The sequence below is a fragment of the Saimiri boliviensis genome, chromosome 1, assembly GCF_048565385.1.
Source record: "Saimiri boliviensis isolate mSaiBol1 chromosome 1, mSaiBol1.pri, whole genome shotgun sequence".
Lineage (NCBI taxonomy): Eukaryota > Metazoa > Chordata > Mammalia > Primates > Cebidae > Saimiri > Saimiri boliviensis.
The window spans coordinates 27,702,249-27,722,748 of NC_133449.1; the positions used below are offsets into that span (position 1 = coordinate 27,702,249).

The 20,500-nt window shown below is 37.6% G+C and overlaps 1 protein-coding gene and 1 non-coding gene across 7 annotated transcripts in view; one reads left to right on the plus strand and one right to left on the minus strand.

Moving 5' to 3' along the window:
* Positions 1-20,500, plus strand: part of BABAM2 (BRISC and BRCA1 A complex member 2) — a 450,161-nt gene that overhangs the window by 64,002 nt on the left and 365,659 nt on the right. The gene's annotated exons all lie outside the window — the stretch shown is intronic.
* LOC120362022 (U6 spliceosomal RNA) lies at positions 19,928-20,034 on the minus strand. The gene has a single exon (XR_005578028.1). It is a non-coding gene; the product is annotated as a U6 spliceosomal RNA (small nuclear RNA).

A 20,500-nucleotide genomic window follows, 5' to 3' on the forward strand; every position in this document is an offset into this window, starting at 1 on the left:
TTTAAATGTTTTATAGCTTTAGGTTTGTTATCCATTTGGAATTGATTTTTGTATATGATGTGAGTTTTAAGAAAGTTTGGACATCTACTTGCTCTAGTGTCATTTGTTGAAAAGAATGCCCTTTCTCTTTTAAATTGTCCTTGCACTTTTGTTAAAAATTAATTGCCCACATATGTGTGGGCATTTTTCTGAACTTTCTAGTCTGTTTTGTAGGTCTGTATATCTAACTTTATATTGGAACCACAGTTTTGATTACTGCAGTTTGATAATAAGTTTGGAAATCAGGTTGCATATATCTTCCAATTTTATTTCTTTTTTTCCAAAATGGTTTGGAAATGTTAGATTTTTTTCATTTCTCTATACAATTTGGAATCATCTTGTCAATTTTTTAGTTTTCCATGTTATTAGTATTCCATGTACAGGTTTTGTACTTCTTTTTGTTTGTTAAGTATTTAATATATTTTGATGCTATTGTAAATTATATTTTTTTAATTCTCAATTTCTGATTGTTTATTGCTGGTAGATAGAGATACAGTTGATTTTTTTTTTTTTTTTTGGTCTATTGTTGGTAGATCCTGCAACATTGGTGAACTCAGGTATGAATTACAGAAGCTTGTCTATAGACTCCATAAGATTTCCTATATAGAAAATTATGCCATCTGTGAATGACAGTTTTAGTCCTTCCTGTCCAATCTGAATGCCTTTTCTTTCTTACCTGCCTTAGTGCATTGATTAGAGTCTCCAGTATTTTGTTGACTAGAAAAGTGTTAAGGCTGGGTGTAGTGGCTCACGCCTGTAATCCTGGCACTCTGGGAAGCAGAGGAAGGTGGATCACCTGAGGTCAGGAGTTCGAGACCATCCTGTATTTTGTAAAAATACAAAAATTAGCCAGGCATAGTGGCACATGCCTGTAATCCCAGCTACTTGGGAGGCTGAGGGAGGAGAATTGCTTGAGCCCAGGAGGCAGAGGTTGCAGTGAGCTGAGATTGTGCCACTGCACTCCAGCCTGGGTGATAGAATGAGACTCTGTCTCAAACAAAGAAAAAAAAGTGTTAAGAGTAGATATTCTTGCCTTGTACCAGATTTTATGGGAAACTAATTCTGTCTTTCACCATTAAGTATTAATATAATGTTGGCTATATATTTTTCAGAGATACCCTTTATCAGACTGAGGAAGTCCCCTATATACCTAGTTAGTTGGGATTTTTTTGTTTTGTTTAATTTTTAAAATCAGGAGTGGCTAGCCAGTGTGTGCTGTGGGGGAGGGAGACAGATGGAGCTTGGGTCTGCCTACCCCAGGCTGCTGCTGTGCAAAGACCTTCAGGGGAAGCCACTGTCACCATGTCTGACCAGCAGCCAGAAACTTAGTTTAGTACTTGGGGGATAAGAAGGAAGGCGAGTACATTGAACTCAAAGTCACTGGACAGGATAGGAGTGAGATTCACTTGAGTGAAAATGACAACACATCTTAAGACACTCAAAGAATTATATTGTTGACTGGGCATGATGGCTCATGCCTGAAATCCCAGCCCTTTGGGATGCCAAGGTTGGAGGATCACCTGAGGTCAGGAGTTTGAGACCAGATTGGCCAACATGGTAAAACCCTGTCTCTACTAAAAATACAAACAATTAGCCGGGCATGGTGGTGGGTGCCTGTGATCCTAGCTACTCGGGATGCTGAAGAAGGAGAATTCTTGAACCTGGGAGGTGGAGATTGCAGTGAGCCGTGATCACACCACTGCACTCCAGCCTGGGCAACAGAGCGAGACTCCATCTAGAAAAAAATAAAAAAGAATCATATTGTCAAAGACAGGGCGTCCAACAAATTAACTGAGGTTTCTCTTTGAAGGTCAGATAATTGCTGATAATACTCTAAAAGAATTGAAGATAGAGGAAGAAGATATTATTTAAGTTTATGAGGAACAAACTGGGGTTCATTCAACAGTTTAGATATTCTTTTAATTTGTTTTTCTATTCCCTCCATCCTTTTTTATTTTTAAAAATAGTTCTTTTGTAGTGTGGTGTTGAAAAGGGAATTGAAAACTGGCACCCATGTCTTTAAAACATCTGGTAATTTGAATTCTAGTGCTCATTATTCATTATTATCTGTTTTCATTGTGTTGATTTTTGGTGATCAAGTCTCAGTCCCCTTCATATTGTCCTCTTCTTTTTAAAAAGTATATATGTGCATAGAGAGGCCACCTTTTTCAGGACTGTACATTCTCTGGCTTGTGGAGATAAATAAGATTAACCAATGCAAGTATTCATAATGAATTTCCAGTTGGCCCAGAAGTTCTAGATTCACTCTTAGACTTCTCGTGGGAGATGGATGTTTTTCAGATAAATCAACTCTGGAAAAATGACGTTTCCTTAACTTCGAGCTACTTTTAAAATTTTGAGGGTTGGGAACAAAAAATATCAGGTTGAAGTCAAGAAGACGGATAATGTGAGAGCAATAACTAATTCTAAAGATGGCTTCAGTGAAGAAAAGGCATTTTAAGACTTTAAAATATCTTGTCAGAAGAGCCCTTAAAAGTTCTAATTTTCATTAGCGATTAATAAAATTATTCATGCAGAAATGAATACAACAGTAAAAAACTCAACAATTGATGTTGGATTTTGGCAAATACTTGTCTTCATCTATTGAGATGATCATGTGGTTTTTCTTTTTTAATGTTGTTAACATGGTGGATTTCATTTACTGATTTTTTAAATATTCAGTCTACCTTGCATTCCTGGGATAAACTGAGTGTTTTTTTTTTAATTGCACTTTAGATTTTGGGGTACATGTGAAGAATATGCAAGATTGTTGCATAGGTACACACATGGCAGTGTGATTTGCTGCCTTCCACCCCATCACCTATATCTGGCATCTCTTCCCATGCTATCTCTCCCCATCTCCCCACCCCCTGCTGTCCCTCCCCTGTTTTCCCTCTACAGACCCCAGTGTGTGATGCTCCCCTCCCTGCGTCCATGTGTTCTCATTGTTCAACGCCCACCTATGAGTGAGAACATACGGTGTTTGATTTTCTGTTCTTGTGTTAGTTTGCCGAGAATGATGGTTTCCAGGTTAATCCATGTCCCTACAAAGGACACGAACTGATCATTTTTAATGGCTGCATAGTATTCCATGGTGTATATGTGCCACATTTTCCCTGTCCAGTCTATCGTCGATGGGCATTTGAGTTGGTTTCAGCTCTTTGCTATTGTAAATAGTGCTGCAATGAACATTCGTGTGCATGCGTCTTTATAGGAGAATGATTTATAATCCTTTGGATATATACCCAGTAATGGGATTGCTGGGTCAAATGGAATTTCTATGTCTAGGTCCTTGAGGAATCACCGCACTGTCTTCCACAATGGTTGAACTAATTTACACTCCCACCAACAGTGTAAAAGTGTTCCTATTTCTCCACATCCTCTCCAGCATCCGTTGTCTCCAGATTTTTTAATGATTGCCATTCTAACTGGTGTGAGGTGGTATCTCAATGTAGTTTTGATTTGTATTTCTCTAATGACCAGTGATGATGAGCATTTTTTCATATATTCACTGGCCTCATGTATGTCTTCTTTTGTAAAGTGTTTGCTCATGTCCTTTGCTCACTTTTGAATGGGCTTGTTTGTTTTTTTCTTGTAAATCTGTTTTAGTTCTTTGTAGATTCTGGATATCAGCCATTTGTCAGATGGGTAGATTGCAAAGTTTTTTTCCCATTCTGTTGGTTGCTGATTCACCCTAATGATTGTTTCTTTTGCTGAGAAGAAGCTGTGGAGTTTGATTAGGTCCCATTTGTCTATTTTGGCTTTTGTTGCCAATGCTTTTGGTGTTTTGATCGTGAGGTCCTTGCCTATGCCTATGTCCTGAATGGTTTTGCCTAGATTTTCTTCTAGGGTTTTTATGGTGTTAGGTCTTATATTTAAGTCTTAAATCCATCTGGAGTTAATTTTAGTGTAAGGTGTCAGGAAGGGGTCCAGTTTCTGCTTTCTGCACATGGCTAGCCAGTTTTCCCAACACCATTTATTAAGCAGGGAATCCTTTCCCCATTGCTTGTTTTTGTCAGGTTTGTCAAAGATCAGATGGTTGTAGATGTGTGGTGTTGCCTCCAGGGCCTCTGTTCTGTTCCATTGGTCTGTATATCTGTTTTGATATCAGTACCATGCTGTTTTGATTACTGTAGTCTTGTAATATAGTTTGAAGTCCAGTAGTGTGATGCCTCCTGCTTTGGTTTTTTTTTTTTGCTTAGAATTGACTTGGCTATTTGAGCTCTCTTTTGGTTCCATATGAAGTTTAGGGTGTTTTTTTTTTCCATTTCTGTGAAGAAGGTCATTGGTAGCTTGGTGAGGATAGCATTGAATCTATAAATTACTTTGGGCAGTATGGCCATTTTCACGATACTGATTCTTCCTAACCATGAACATGGAATGTTTTTCCATCTGTTTGTGTTCTCTCTTATTTTGTTGAGCAGTGGTTTGTAGTTCTTCTTGAAGAGGTCCTTTACATCCTTTGTTAGTTGTATTCCCAGGTATTTTGTTCTTTTTGTAGCAATTGTGAATGGCAGTTCTTTCTTGATGTGGCTCTCTTTAAGTCTGTTATTGGTGTATAGGAATGCTTGTGATTTTTGCACATTGATTTTGTATCCTGAGACTTTGCTGAAGTTCCTTATCAGTTTCAGGAGATTTTGGGCTGAGACAATGGGGTCTCCTAGATATACAATTATGTCGTCTGCAAATAGAGACAAATTGACTTCCTCCTTTCCTATTTGAACACCCTTTATTTCTTTTTCTTGCCTGATTGCTCTGGATAGAACTTTCAATACCATATTGAATAGGAGTGGTGAGAGAGGGCATCCTTGTCTAGTGTCAGATTTCAAAGGGAATGCTTCCAGTTTTTGCCCATTCAGTATGATATTGGCTGTTGGTTTGTCATAAATAGCTTTTATTATTTTGAGATACGTTCCATCAATATCTAGTTTATTGAGGGTTTTTAGCATAAAGCGCTGTTGAATTTTGTCAAAGGCCTTCTCCGCGTCAATTGAGATAATCATGTGGTTTTTGTCTTTGGTTCTGTTTATGTGATGAATTACGTTTATAGAATTGCGTATGTTGAATCAGCCTTGCATCCCCGGGATGAAGCCTACTTGATCATGGTGGATAAGCTTTTTGATGTACTATTGCAATTGGATTGCCAGTATTTTATTGAAGATTTTTGCATCTATGTTCATCATGGATATTGGCCTCAAGTTTTCTTTTCTTGTTGAGTCTCTGCCGGGTTTTGGTATCAGGATGATGTTGGTGTCATAAAATGATTTGGGAAGGATTCCCTCTTTTTGTATTGTTTGGAATAGTTTCAGAAGGAATGGTACCAGCTCCTCTTTGTATGTCTGTTAGAATTCGGCTGTGAACCCATCTGGACCTGGGCTTTTTTTGGATGGTAGGCTCTTAATTGCTCCCTCAATTTCAGAACTTGTTATTGGCCTATTTAGTGTTTCAGCTTCTTCCTGGTTTAGGCTTGGGAGGATGCAAGTGTCCAGGAATTTATCCATTTCTTCCAGGTTTACTAGTTTATGTGCATAGAGATGTTTGATGTAGTGTCCTTTCTCTATATTGTTGGATTTAATCTGCTAAACATTTTTTTAGAGTTTTGCATTTACATTCATGAATGATATTAGTTTGTAGTTTTATTTGAATGATTTTTACCATATTTTTTCATAATAGTGAACCTGGCTTCAGAATAGAATGAGTTGCTAAGTGAACCCTTTTTTTTGTTTTTTTTTCAAAGGTTTGTGAAAAATTCATATTATTTCTTCCTTAAATGTTTGGTAGAATTTGCCAGTGAAACCATCTGGACTTGGAATTTTCTTTGTAGGAAGGTTTTAAATTACAAATTAAATGTGCTTAATAGATTTAGATCTATTCAGGTTATCTACTTCATCTTTAATGAATGTTCCCGATTTGTGTGTTTAAAGGAATTTTTCTATTTCATCTAAGTTGCTGAGTTTATTGACATAAAGTTTTTTGTATTTTATTATTATTTTTAAAATATGTGTAAAATTTGTAATGACGTCATCTCTGTGTTTTCTGATCTTGATAATTTCCTCCTGGTCCCCAACCGTTTTCTTTACTAGTCTGGGTCGTGGGTAAAAAAAAAATAAGTGGCAAACATTTATTAATGTTCTGAAGAACCAGCTTTTGGTTTTATCCATCTTCTCTGTTGTATTTCTGTTTCCTATTTTATTGATTTCCATTCAGATTTTAAATATTTCTTTCTTCAGCTACTTTCACTTGCTCTTCTTATTCTAGTTTATTAACATGGTCATTGATTTGAGATTTTTTCCCACTTAATATTGCTGGTTAATGCTATAAATTTTCAGCTAAGTAGTGTTTTAGCTGTAGCCTACAAATTTGATGTTTAATGTTATAAATTGCCAGCTAAGTAGTGTTTCAGCTGTATCCTACAAATTTTTCTGTGTTGTGTTGTGTTTTTATTTTTCACTCATCACATGTTCTGAATTTTCCTTAGATTTTTTTTTGACTTATGAGTTATTTAGAAATATGTCATTTGTTTTACAGAATTTCCTGGATCTTTTATCGAATTTGAATTTAATTTTATTGTGGTCAGAGAACATACTTTGTATGACTTACATTCTTTTAAATGTATTGAGATTTGTTTTATGGCCCAGGATATGGACTATTTTAGTACATGTTCCATGTACACTGAAAAAAGTGTGTTGTTTTTTTTTTTTTGGATGTAGTGTTCTATAAAATTAGGTCAAGTTGGTTGATAGAGTTGTTCAAATGCGATGTATTGTTACTAATTTTGTCTTTTTGTTATTTTAGTTTTTTAAAAAATTTCTTATTTTTTCATAGGTTATTGGGGTGCAGGTAGTGTTTGTTTACATAAGCAAGTTCTTTAGTGGTGATTTTTGAGATTTTGGTGCACCCATCACCTGAGCAGTTTACACTACACCCTCTTTGTAGTGTTTTATCCCTCATCCTATTTCAGTTTTTTAAAGAAGATACTGAAATCTCTGACTATAATTATGGGTTTATGTTTAAATGTGTACCATGTCATTATTCATTTCCTACATCATTCTTCTGCCAATTATTGGAAGAAGGATATGGAAATCACAGACTATAGTTGTGGATTTGTGTACTTGTTCTTGCTGTTCTGTCAGTTTTTGCTTCATGTATTTTGAAGCTCTGTTAAATCTGTAAACATTTAAGAATGTTATGGCCTCTTGCATTGACACTCTTTGTCCTTAAATGTTGTTTTCTTTGAAATTAATTACACACGGTACATCTTTTCCATTGTTTTATTTTTTTAAATTTTTTAATTTTTTTTTTTTTTTTTTTTTTTTTTGAGACAGAGTTTCGCTCTTGTTACCCAGGCTGGAGTGCAATGGCACGATCTCGGCTCACTGCAACCTCCGCCTCCTGGGTTCAGGCAATTCTCCTGCCTCAGCCTCCTGAGTAGCTGGGATTACAGGCATGCACCACAATGCCCAGCTAATTTTTGTATTTTTAGTAGAGACGGGGTTTCACCATGTTGACCAGGATGGTCTCGATCTCTTGACCTCGTGATCCACCCGCCTCAGCCTCCCAAAGTGCTGGGATTATCCATTGTTTTATTTTTAACCAAATTGTGTCTTTATATTTAAAGTAGATTTATTTTGGGTAGCATATATTTGGATTTTGTTTTTAAATCTGACAGTCTTTGCCTGTTAATTGGGATGTTTAGACCATTTACATTTAATGGGATTACTGTGTGATCGATTGATGAGGCTACATAGTATCAAGAAATGCTTACATTTCTATTATTTATCTTTGTATTTCAGAGTGATTCCCTTTTTGCAAGTTTATGGCACTGGTAATACTGTCTTCATATCAGAAAAGACAGGACATATACTTTTTCAGAGTTGGTAAAGCAGAGATTTAAAAATTCTGGTCTGGCCTTAGAATGAAGGGCGTTTAGGAAACTAGATCCTTAATGGAAACATCCAGAGGGCCCAATATACTTATGTTTATTTTTAACTACTTTTTTTCTTTATTATTCTGGCCCTTAAGGGCATTGAACTATTCTCATCTCTAGGATATTTGAGATAGAAGTTAGCATAAGACCTTTGGGGACATATTATGGGTGTTCCAAATGTTACCGGCACTCCAGACCAGTTTGGAATGCATGGCAGGGCTTTATGTAGCGTTATCTGACCACTGATCTCCCTTGATTTTCGCTAGGTCTGCTTTGGGGGAAACAATTGAGATTTCATATTTTCATCCTCTCAAAAGAGGATGAAAATGACTCTTCTATATATTGAAATTAAAAAGCGAGACTTCTGTCTGATAAAACAGCCTAATTCTCTGTAGAATAATTCTTTTAATACTGTTCCCAGGCTGCTGTTAAACTTCCAATTTGTTGAAATCTTTCTTCACATTCCAGAGTTAGGCAAGATAATTAACTTTTGATTCTTTGGCCAGTTTTATATTGGCACATGAAAAAGGAAACCAGTAGTGGCTCTAACCTTCACACTTCTCTCTCTTTCTTTTTGAAACAGTCTTGTTACGTCACCTAGGCCGGAGTGCAGTGGTGTAATCATGGCTCATTGCAGCCTCAAACTCCTGAGTTCAGGCAATTCTCCTGAGTTGCTGGGACTATAGATGTGTGCCACTATGCCTGGCTAATATTTTCCTTTTTGATGTTTTTTGAGACAGGGTCTTGCTGTGTTGCCCAGGCTGGAGTGCAGTGGTGCAGTCATTGCTTACTGCAGCCTTGAACTCCTGGGCTCAAGGAGCCTGAGTTCCTTGCCTGGCAATTTTTTTTTTTTTTTTGCTTTTTGTAGAGACAGGGTCTACCTGTGTCGCCTAGGGTGGTCTTGAACTCTTGGGCTCAAGTGTTCCTCAGCCTTGGCCTCCTAAAGTGCTGAGATTATAGGCATGAACCACCGGGCCTGACCTTTTTGGTTTTTTGTAGTGACAGTGTCTCTCTATGTTGCCCAGGCTGGTCTCAAATTCCTGGACTCAGGTGATCCTCCTGCCTTGGCTTCCCAAAGTGCTGGAATTACAGGCATGAACTACCACACTGCGCCCATACTTCTCTTTTGATACCATCCACATTAATATCATTACTAACAATCTCACCAAAAAAACCCACAAAAAACACTTTTTTTTTTCTGCCTTTGGCTACAGGGCTAGCTTGTAAAAGGAAGGGAACAAAATGTTTCAATAGGATCATGCTTTTAGTGATGGAAAATTAAAACCATTAAAAATAAACAATGAAAAATATGGCAAAATAAGAAGGTGAATGCTAAAAGATTTAGGAAGTTCTAGAGAGTTCTGCAGATGTGGGATTTCCGATGAAGACCAGAAACATCTAATTTGTGAGGGGAATAAAGAGACTGGTAAGAAGGCCGGGCGCGGTGGCTCAAGCCTGTAATCCCAGCACTTTGGGAGGCCGAGGCGGGTGGATCACGAGGTCGAGAGATCGAGACCATCCTGGTCAACATGGTGAAACCCCGTCTCTACTAAAAATACAAAAAAGTAGCTGGGCATGGTGGTGCGTGCCTGTAATCCCAGCTACTCAGGAGGCTGAGGCAGGAGAATTGCCTGAACCCAGGAGGCGGAGGTTGCGGTGAGCCGAGATCGCGCCATTGCACTCCAGCCTGGGTAACAAGAGTGAAACTCCGTCTCAAAAAAAAAAAAAAAAAAAAAAAAAAAAGAGACTGGTAAGAAAGATGGGTGGGAATAGAGCTAGCCTGAGGAGAAAGAGAAAGAGATTAAAAAATTTTCTTATCCAGTCTGAGTAAAATTTACATTTCATCCCTTCTTGGCCCTTAGAAATTAGAGCCTTTTCATATTATTGTCTTTCTGTTTGGTAAGCTGTGTTTGATAATGGTGCACAAACTTGGGCACAGAAGCCTTAGTTTGTGGGGTTGCATTCAGTGTATAGAAGAGTTACAACTAATTTCTAGTTAGTTCTTCCTTTGTACTTATGCCTAAACCTCTCCATCTGGAGAAATGCCAGCTTGCCACTAAATTTAAATAAATAAGAACATGTCTCATCAATAGGGGCGGCAAATTTAGCCCCTCTTTAGAGCACTGAGCAATTTATGACCATATGTTAAATACCATAAAACAGCTTTAAAGATTTGGTCGCTGGCCATTGCCAGATTGCACCGTAGGAGTGCAGCAGCACTGTGAGGGACTGGGAATGCTTCCTCCGGCCCTTGGAGGCCTCAGCAACTCACTGATGTCACAGCCAAAGAGGGCTGTTTTCAAACATTCCCTTTATAAAGGTGAAATACTAAAAGATTCCATTTTGGCATTTGGGAGCAAAGAAGGCAAGACTTCTTTTTGATTCTTAAGGGTCAAAATTAGTATGGAAAGTGTTGTGTGGGAGAATGAGTAACTTGGCAGCAGTGAGTACAGAAGGCAAGTCTAGAAATAGGTAATAGATATCCTACTCATTCTTTTTCTTGGAGCATGAACTGGACTTTTATATGGCATAAGCTAACCAAATATCACGTTTCTTAATCAATTTCTTATTGCCAACTTTTGTTGAATTAATATTAATATTAAAAATAATTTTTAAAATTTCATGCCAAAGGGCTGCCAATTGTAAGGCTTTCTTTTCTTCCAGAAGTATGACTCATTATTTGGTGAACTACAAATATTAGTTTTTCTTCTTACCACCATGACAGCCTGTGAATCATTTATGGCATTTAGTGGGCTCGTGGCTGAGAGAATGAAGGTGTGTGCCAGCAAACATGTGATTTTTGGTCAAGTAGTGCTCCAGGACCTTCGATGGGCTTTTAACACATGTGAGGAAATCACTGGTTCAGGCAGGGGGCAGTATTATTAAATAGGAATAGACACCAAAAAGCTTTGTACGATATTTTTTTGACTGCTCTCTCAGAAGTATAACTCTTCCCACAAAGGAAGATGATGATATTTGGCTGTCAAAGGTCCAGGATTCCTAGCCTTCTTGAATCTGTAGTTGCCAGCCCAAAGGCTGATTTCCTGTTAGTTCCTGTGTGGTTTGCACTACATCCTCTTTGCAACAGATCAGTATTTTAGGTCATCCATCATAACTGCTCTCCTGTAAGTTCGTGGCAATTTGATCTCAGTTTGCAGGAGGCAGCTGGCATACTTTGCTAGGAAGTGCAGCTGGAGAGCTCCTGTCTCACTTCTCCTAAGGCCAGGAAGCACACTATTGTTACTCATTGCTGCTTTCTTCCTCTGAAAGAACAAAAAACTTCAAACTTTGGCAAATTCTAAAGTTACTAGGTAGCAATTTGAAGTTATTCTGATCGTTTTGTTGGTCTAGGGCAAAAACTTGAGTAACCTTTTATATCATTTGTAAATCTTGTCTGTTTTTTCCATAACACAGATACATGCATTCGTGGAAGTTTGCTCCCCATTGCGAATGAAGTTATACTTGTCTTCAGAGTCACACAGGATTTTTTGGTTTTATTTTGTTTTAGGCTTTGATTGTCAAGGACAGTAACATGGCCTAATTTCTTCTCTGTGTTTTATTCCCTTAACAGTGAGATTTTTCTGTTCCTAATATCAGCATCTGCTAAGACTGTTCACCTTGGATATGACTTGGATATTTGCATTGGATTTTCAAACTGTATGAACACAGAGATAAAGTACTTTTTTTTTTGGACAATTTAATGTTAAAATAAGTATTATTTTAGTTTTCCTGATTTTTCATTCCATAACGGGTGAACCATGTTGTGAGATTTAGAAAAATGAGCTGTTTTCCTCTTTTCTCATGGCTCTCAGGTCACATTTTGACAACCTGATTTTTTTTTCTACAGAATGGTGATTACCTTTATTCCACTTCACCTAAGAGAGGAACGTGTTTATAAAGAGGATACAACCTCATGCATGAATTATTTTAAATGGTATTCTTAATAATCTGTGATGGCACAGATCTTTTATACTTCTGAGTCATCATCTTTTCATCTTTACAAAAATCCTATCTTGTGTAGAATTAAACTGCATCATTAATATAGGTCTTGGTTTCTTTTGTGTTCTGGTTCCTATCATGAATGAAGGTAAAGTAAAGATAAGTTGTGCTGCTTTATAAAAAAAAAAGTGAACTTTTTGAAGGCCAAATTTATGGGTATCAGTCAATAGCATCATAGAAACAGCCCAAATCCTGATAGTGCACTAAGGGGGGCACGAAGGAAGAAAGTTTTGGATTTGAGACAAGAAAGAATTTGATGTCCAGATTATTTCCATCAAACCAAATCTTGAGTTTCTAAAACAATATATTGTTAAATTCTAAGAGCAAGACTCCTCTGTGATTTTTAAGGTCTGTTGCAGATGACCCACATAGTAGACAATCAGGAAATGCTTATTAAATGAGTGATACAAAGGCACTAAAAGATGATGTCTTATATGGAAATTCTTAATTGGAAGGACACTAAGTAATTTTGGGAATCTTCCAGTGGAATAAGGAAGTATTTAAAGATTTGAAAAGCAGCAGGATGGTTTCTGCATTAAAGAAAGTAAAAGATAATTATGAAGGTTATATAGATCTAGCAGGTTAACATGCATATTTAGAAAGAACTCAGAAAAAGAATCATGAAAGTAGTTTGCCAACATTTGGGCTACAATAGGACTAACCACTTTTGCTTTGTAAAAAGCAGTTCTTTGTAGATCAATCTCTTATTACAGAATGGAATGATGAGTATAGAACATTGGAAGCAAAGGATAAATTGAATTTATCCCAATTTTAGCAGAGCTTTTGATTCTGTCCTTGGGCTGAATTTGATAAGAAAAATCATGAAATGATTTAGACACAAGATGTGTTGCTTGACAGTATGCCTAAAGTATGTCATGACTAAGGAATGAATGCTACTTAATGTTGAAATCAAACAATTGGTCATCTCAATGTAGAGCAAATTGCAAAACTGTTTCTCCTCTGGCTAAAAAAATTTAGTTCCTGTCTTTTTGTTTCTCCTTTTTCTGTTTTCTGCAACATGATCTCACTACACTTGGGTAAAACAAGTGCCAGGCAATTGCAGGAATGACCATCTCCTGTAGAAAGAAAAGAATCCACAAATTTCAAAGTACTTTAATTCAATCATCTAGGTACCAGTCATTATTGAGGACCTACTCAGTCCAAATTTTGAAGCACAGTGTTTGATGGCTTCCGTTTGTTTTGGCACCATCATAATCTTTCCAGCATTCTCTTTACCCCATTTTCTACTAAACCAAATTGCTTTGATAGCCTGTCCTTAGCCTCACTTTTCAACACTATCTGCTGTTCTCTCCTCTGAACATTTTGTTCTTTATCATTCCATGGGCATGTAATTTGCTTTCTACCCTCTAAGTTTTGCTATTTCTTTTATCTCTGCCTAGAATTACCATCTCATTATTTCTTTATCTAAGCCTACTCTAGATAGCACTGAGAATAGGCATTTTAAAAAAGAATTAGGTAGACAGAGCATGATTTTAGATGGAAAGGAAGTAGTAAGTGAAGTAAGAGACTATAGCAGATTGTGTTTTCCCAAGATGGCCACAGCATTTCCCATTCCACATGCTCTTTTATGCCATGACCTTACCATTCCTCTGAGTATCATTTTCTCCCCTTGAATCTGGGTAGGCTTGTGATTATTTTGACCAATAGAATATGATGCTTATTACGCCATATGACTTTCAATACTGGGTCATAAAAGGCAATGCGGCTTTCATCTTACTAGGAGGAATGCTTTTGCTTGGAGCCCTGCACCAGTGCATAAGAAGTCTGTCTACATTGAGGTTGCTATGCTGTCAGGTAGCCAAACCACATGAAGAGGCCATGTGTAAGTGCTGCAGATGTCAGTTTTTATCTTGGGGTTTTCCCAGCCCAGGCATCAGACATGCCAGTGAGATTGTGTTGGGCCTTTCAAATGGTGTATTACCAGCTGAATACCATTGCGTGATCTCAGTCAATGCTGTGAGGAGCAGAAGAATCCCCCAAACACATTCTGCCTATATTTCTAACCCACAGAATCTATGAGAATAAGAAAATGGTTGTTTTATGCACTGAGTTTGGGGTAGTTTTGTAGGTGGCAATAGTAATTGGAATGTAGGCCCTGAAGAATAGGAGTGGATAAAAGTCTATAGGAGGGTGGAAGAGATGGGAAGAGGAGCAGGAATATAGAGGTTAAGTCTCCAGAGGGAGGAGGAAAATACGAAAGGATTAGGAAAGAAATGGGTGAATATTGAGGAGAAAGGGTGAGGAATTCACATCTGATGACAGTATATAGCATTTAGTTTTTTCATGAATTCCACAGGATATTTTATATGTATATACATTATATATATGTATAAATAATAGTTAAAAAAATTTTTATTAAGTTGGAGTTGAGCTCACCTGCCAAGAGGTGGAAGGCAGCAGATTGTGTTTTCCAGAGATAGCCACAACAGCATTTCCCATTCAAAGGCCTGGCTGCTTGATGGAGAGTATTGAAGACAGTACAGATGACTGACCTTTAGCTCCTTGCTTAACAAATACTCTTGTGAGGAAAGACAGACAGACAGAGGCTTGGCATTGGGAGAATTTGCACACAGTATACACTATCAGTGTGAAGTACTTTGAGCCCTGCAGAAGAAGGAGAGATGTTTTTTTCCAGAGGAGTGCTTTGGGCTTACTGTGGATCTGTGTTCTTGAGTTCTGAATCTCAAGATAACTCGAGGAATTTGAATAACCCAAAGCCACTTTTAGTTTTGTGAAATGGAAGGATGCTACCTTTAGAGTGGGGACTTAGATTTTTAAGTAGCTGCTTTCTTGAGAGAAGAAAACAACAAATCTCCAGTTCTAGTTAGGAAGCTTCAGAGAGCTTTTGTCCATGTTGAGGACTCAGCAAGTGTTGCTAATTGAATGACAGAATTGCTTCTATAAAAGTGAGAATTGTTTTCTGTAGCATCCAGCAATCTGGTCAGTAGCCACGTGTGAGTCAATGTATTGTTTCTGTGAAGGATTACATACTCCTTGGTCAAATGTGGTCCTAAGAGTCTAGGAATCCTACAAGTTTTAGACAGTTTTCCATTTAGTGAAATTAGATACCTAATTCATTATTGGAATCTTTTAATTAATGTTTTAGGAAGAGATGCTGTAGAGTTTCATTAAAATATTATTACTGGATAGAAGAATGGTATTTTCATTAGAGGATAACTGTGGTATATCCAATCTTTATATAGTCTAGTTAGAAGATAGAATTTGCCCCTAGGTTATCAGAGCAGTCTACATTTCACTTTTGATCTCTGTCACATGCTTTTATTTCAATATTTCTCAATGTTCTATTTTTTTTTCTACTGTGTTGGAGTGACCTTGGCACTTCTGAGATGTTGTGACTTGTATTTTCTTCTTTCTCTACTCCTTCCCTGAAAACTGCAGTACATGTAGATAACTCGGTCTCACAGATACTGCTTGATTTCCTTCTGTCTGACTTGCATAATTTTTCTGGAAGAGGCATGACTTTGTCCTTTGTTATCACCAGCTTACATTTAAACTATTAGAAAAATTGCCATTGTGATGCTATTGCTTTTTAAAAGCTGCTCATTTTCTTTTGTTTGATTTTGATTTTTTGATACTCTCGGTGAATGTTGGCTAGAGTTTGTGTGTCTTTAACTGTTTTTACTCTGGTCATAGTTTTATTTTTATTTTTTAGTCTTTTCATTCATTGCTTCTGAAAGTACTTTTTCATATCTACTTCTGAAGAATTCTGATTGCTTCATCCTAATTTTTTAGCATCTTAATTTTTCATTCAATAGATTTTTTTCCCCACTTCATCTTCTGTGGATTACTGGACTTGCTTTTGTTCATTGTTAGACTTATTGTTTAGATCTGTCGTGTGTGAACTCAAAGGATCCTTCATACCATTTTTTTTTTAACCTCTTTCTCATCCAGTTACTAGGCATTTCAGAGTTATTTGACAGTAAAGAGTATTATTCAGTTGTTTTCCTGAATTCCACAGGCTAATGCTTGATTTTCACAAAGTTTGTGAAGGCGAGTGGAGTTTTGCACAGCCTTCTGAGCACTGTTTTGTGGGAGCTATAGCAAGGCACAGTCCAAGATTGCCCTTTGTGTGCAAGTTTGATTCTGCTGCTGGTGCTCTGGTTTGTGCCTGTGTGTGTAACAGCAAAAGACTCATTGTTAAACAATGAACTCAGAATTCAAAGAAAGATTGGTGTGGTTTTTTTCCTCCCCAGCTAGCATTCTGTGGTTATTTCTCCTGATTTTTTGGCAAGTATTGCTTGTCTGTGTTGAGCTGTGCCACATCAGCCTTAAATTTCTACTTTGTATAACTCAGCTAGGAATTAGAAAGAAGTATTTACAGTCATAGAGCATTCTGTATTTTCCAAAGTAGTTTTACTTAAAATGATCTCATTTTAATCTTCCAACAACTTTTCGAGGGCTGGCTGTCTTGCCTTACGTGTAAGACAGGACCACAGAGCCTAAGTGACTAGCCTGAGGTCAAATAACTGAGATGTCAAGGACTTGGAATTCAAATCTGGGACTTCTGAGTCCAAGCCCAGTGCTTTTCCACTTAACATATTAGGAAAGAAATATAATCTTTATTATCATACAATAATAATCAGCTTCTCTGTATTAGTAGATAAGAGCAAATCAACTGCTTATGATGAGAAATAAGGATGAGCAATGACTTTGCTGAACAGGAAGTAAACATAGCATTGGATGCTAATGCCTTCTGCCATGTATCAGGTGGGGAAGGTGGGGGTCAGTTGGCATTGGGAAGTTAACTGAAAACTTCCAGTATTGTGTGGGAATCTCTTAGACACTTGAGGAGTAACAACTTGTGGTTGGTTGTTTTTGTTTTGTTTCTGAGGACAGAAATCACCTGCAGAAATTGGTGAAAATAGGGTGAGAAGTTAATCAGGCTTATGAGAGATAAAGGCTCAGTTTCAGCTTTGAGATGTAGAGAATAGTCTTAAATGCTTTATGTTGCTGTATGTGTTTTTAAGACAACAGATGGTCCAGTTCCCAAACTTACAATGGTTCAACTTAGGGTTTTTTACCTTTGCGATGGTGTGAAAATGATACACATTCAGTAGAAACCATGCTTTGAGTACCCATGCAAACCATTCTGCTTTTCACTTCCAGTGTAGTAGTCAATCAATTACATGAGATAGTCAGCACTTTATTATAAAATAGACTTTGTGTTAGATGATTTTGCCTTACTATAAGCTAATGTAAGTGTTCTGAGCACATATAAGGTAGGCTAGGTTGAGCTATGATGTTTAGTAGGTTATTAAATGCATTTTTACTTAACAATATTTTCAGCTTATGATGGGCTTACTGGGAGGTAACCCCATTGTAAGTTGAGGAGCATCTGTAGTTAGCATGTGATTGTATCTTCTATGCTCTGACACAGTAACATAGATTTGTGATTCACTTCTATTACCTAGCCTGATACATCTCTAATTGCCTTAATTATATATATATATTTTTTGAGAGGTAGGTAGGGTCTCATTCTGTTGCCCAGGCTGAATGAAGTGCAGTGGTGCGATCATAGGTCACTGTAGCCTTGATCTCCCAGGCTCTAGTGATCCTCCCATCTCAGCCTCTTGAATATGCTAGACTATGGGCATGTACCATTGCATCTGGCTAGTTGTTTATTTATTTTTATTTTTTTATTTTTTGTAGAAGATGGGGTCTCACTATATGTCTAGTCTGGTTTCAAACTCCTGGGCTCAAGTGATTATTCTGCTTCAGCCTCCCAAACTGGTAAGATTACAGGTGTACACCACCATGCCTGGGCCCCCCCCTTCTTAATTCTATCTTTTTGATTCATCAGTTAAACAACAGTTTTGAACTACTTTCTAAAATCATTTGGAAATTTTTGTTTATTTGTTTGTTTGTTTCTTTTTAAGAGATAAGATTCACTCTGTCACCCAGGCTGGAATGCACTGAATCATAGCTTGCTGCAGCCTCAAACTCCTGGGCTAAAGCTTTTCTCCTGCCTCAGCCTCTCAAGTTTCTGAGATTACAGGTGCATGCCACTGCATCTGGCTAATGTTTTAACTGTGTGTGTGTATACACACACACACACACACACACACACACACATTTTATTGCACTTCAGGTTCTGGGGTGCATGTGCAGAACATGCAGGATTGTTGCATAGGTATATACATGGCAATGTGGTTTGCTGCCACCATCCCCCCATCACCTATATCTGGCATTTCTCCCCATGTTATCCCTCCCCAACCTCCCTACCCACCGCTGTCCATCCCCTAGTCCTCCCCAAAAGACCCCAGTGTGTGATACTCCCCTCCCTGTGTCCATGTGTTCTCATTGTTCAACACCTGTCTATGAGTGAGAACATGTGGTGTTTGATTTTCTGTTCTTGTGTCAGTTTGCTGAGAATGATGGTTTTCAGGTTCATCCGTGTCCCTGCAAAGGACATGAACTCATCATTTTTGATGGCTGCATAGTATTCCATGGTGTATATGTGCCACATTTTCCCTGTCCAGTTTATCGTTGATGGGCATTTGAGTTGGTTTCAGCTCTTTGCTATTGTAAACAGTGCTGCAATGAACATTCGTGTGCATGTGTCCTTATAGGAGAATGATTTATAATCCTTTGGATATATGCCCAGTAATGGGATTGCTGGGTCACATGGAATTTCTATGTCTAGGTCCTTGAGGAATCACCACACTGTCTTCCACAATGGTTGAATTAATTTACACTCCCACCAACAGTGTAAAAGTGTTCCTATTTCTCCACATCCTCTCCAGCATCTGTTGTCTCTAGATTTTTTAATGATTGCCATTCTAACTGGTGTGAGGTGGTGTCTCAATGTAGTTTTGATTTGCATTTCTCTAATGACCAGTGATGATGAGCATTTTTCATATGTTTTTTGGCCTCATATATGTCTTCTTTTGAAAAGTGTCTGTTCATGTCCTTTGCCCACTTTTGAATGGGTTTGTTTTTTTCTTGTAAATCTGTTTTAGTTCTTTGTAGATTCTGGATATTAGCCCTTTGTCAGATGGGTAGATTGCAAATTTTTTTTCCCATTCTGTTGTTTGCTGGTGTGCTCTAATGATGGTTCTTTTGCTGTGCAGAAGCTCTGGAGTTTAATTAGGTCCCATTTGTCTATTTTGGCTTTTGCTGCCAGTGCTTTTGGTATTTTAGTCATGAAGTCCTTGCCTATGCCTATGTCTTGAATGATTTTGCCTAGGTTTTCTTCTAGCATTTTTATGGTGTTAGGTCTTATATTTAAGTCTTAAATCCATCTGGAGTTAATTTTAGTGTAAGGTATCAGGAAGGGGTCCAGTTTCTGCTTTCTGCACATGGCTAGCCAGTTTTCCCAACACCATTTATTAAGCAGGGAATCCTTTCCCCATTGCTTGTTTTGTCAGGTTTGTAAAAGATCTGATGGTTGTAGATGTGTGATGTTGCCTCCAAGGCCTCTGTTCTGTTCCATTGGTCTATATCCCTATTTAGGTACCAGTACCATGCTATTTTGACTACTGTAGGCTTATAATATAGTTTGAAGTCAGGTAGCATGATGCTTCCAGCTTTGTTCTTTTTGCTTAGGATTGTCTTGGCTATTTGAGCTCTCTTTTGGTTCCATATGAAGTTTAAGTTGTTTTTTTCCAGTTCTGTGAAGAGGGTCATAGGTAGCTTGATGGGGATAGCGTTGAATCTATAAATTACTTTGGGCAGTATGGCCATTTTCACAATATTGATTCTTCCTAACCATGAGCATGGAATGTTTTTCCATCTGTTTGTGTTCTCTCTTATTTCATTGAGCAGTGGTTTGTGGTTCTCCTTGAAGAGGTCCTTTACATCCTTTGTTAGTTGTATTCCTAGGTATTTTATTCTCTTTGCAGCAATTGTGAATGGCAGTTCCTTCTTGATTTGGCTTTCTTTAAGTCTCTTATTGGTGTATAGGAATGCTTGTGTTTTCTGAAAAATGCAGAATGCTTCATGAATTTGCGTGTCATCCTTGCGCAGGGGCCGTCCTAATCTTCTCTATATTGTTCCAATTTTAGTATATGTACTGCCGAAGCAAGCACATGTTTTATCTTTTTGTGGAGACAGGGCATTGCTTTGTTGCCTAGGGTGGTCTCTAACTCCTAGCTTCAAGGGATCTTCCTGGTCTTTCAAAGTGCTGGGATCACAGGTGTGAGCCACTGTGTCTGGCGGTTTTCTTTATTGTGGGAAATATGAGGGAAGAAAACTTAAAGGTCAAGATAATAAGGTGGACCAGATATGTATAGCTAAACTCTTCTGAGCATTTGTGAGTGAAAAAATTGAGTTTTCATTTTCAAATGTACTTAAAATGTCTTTAGAACTGAATTATCAAAAGATTTTAACTTTAGCTTATAATTTAAATAAATACCCAGTTTTATTTTATGCAACAGAAGGGATCTGAAAGAAATTTGATATGGTCAAAAGCAAATATAATTAAAATAGAATATTAGCTCTTCAAGTTACTGTTTTGCTACCATACCTCTTAAGAAACATTGGTTTGTCAGAATT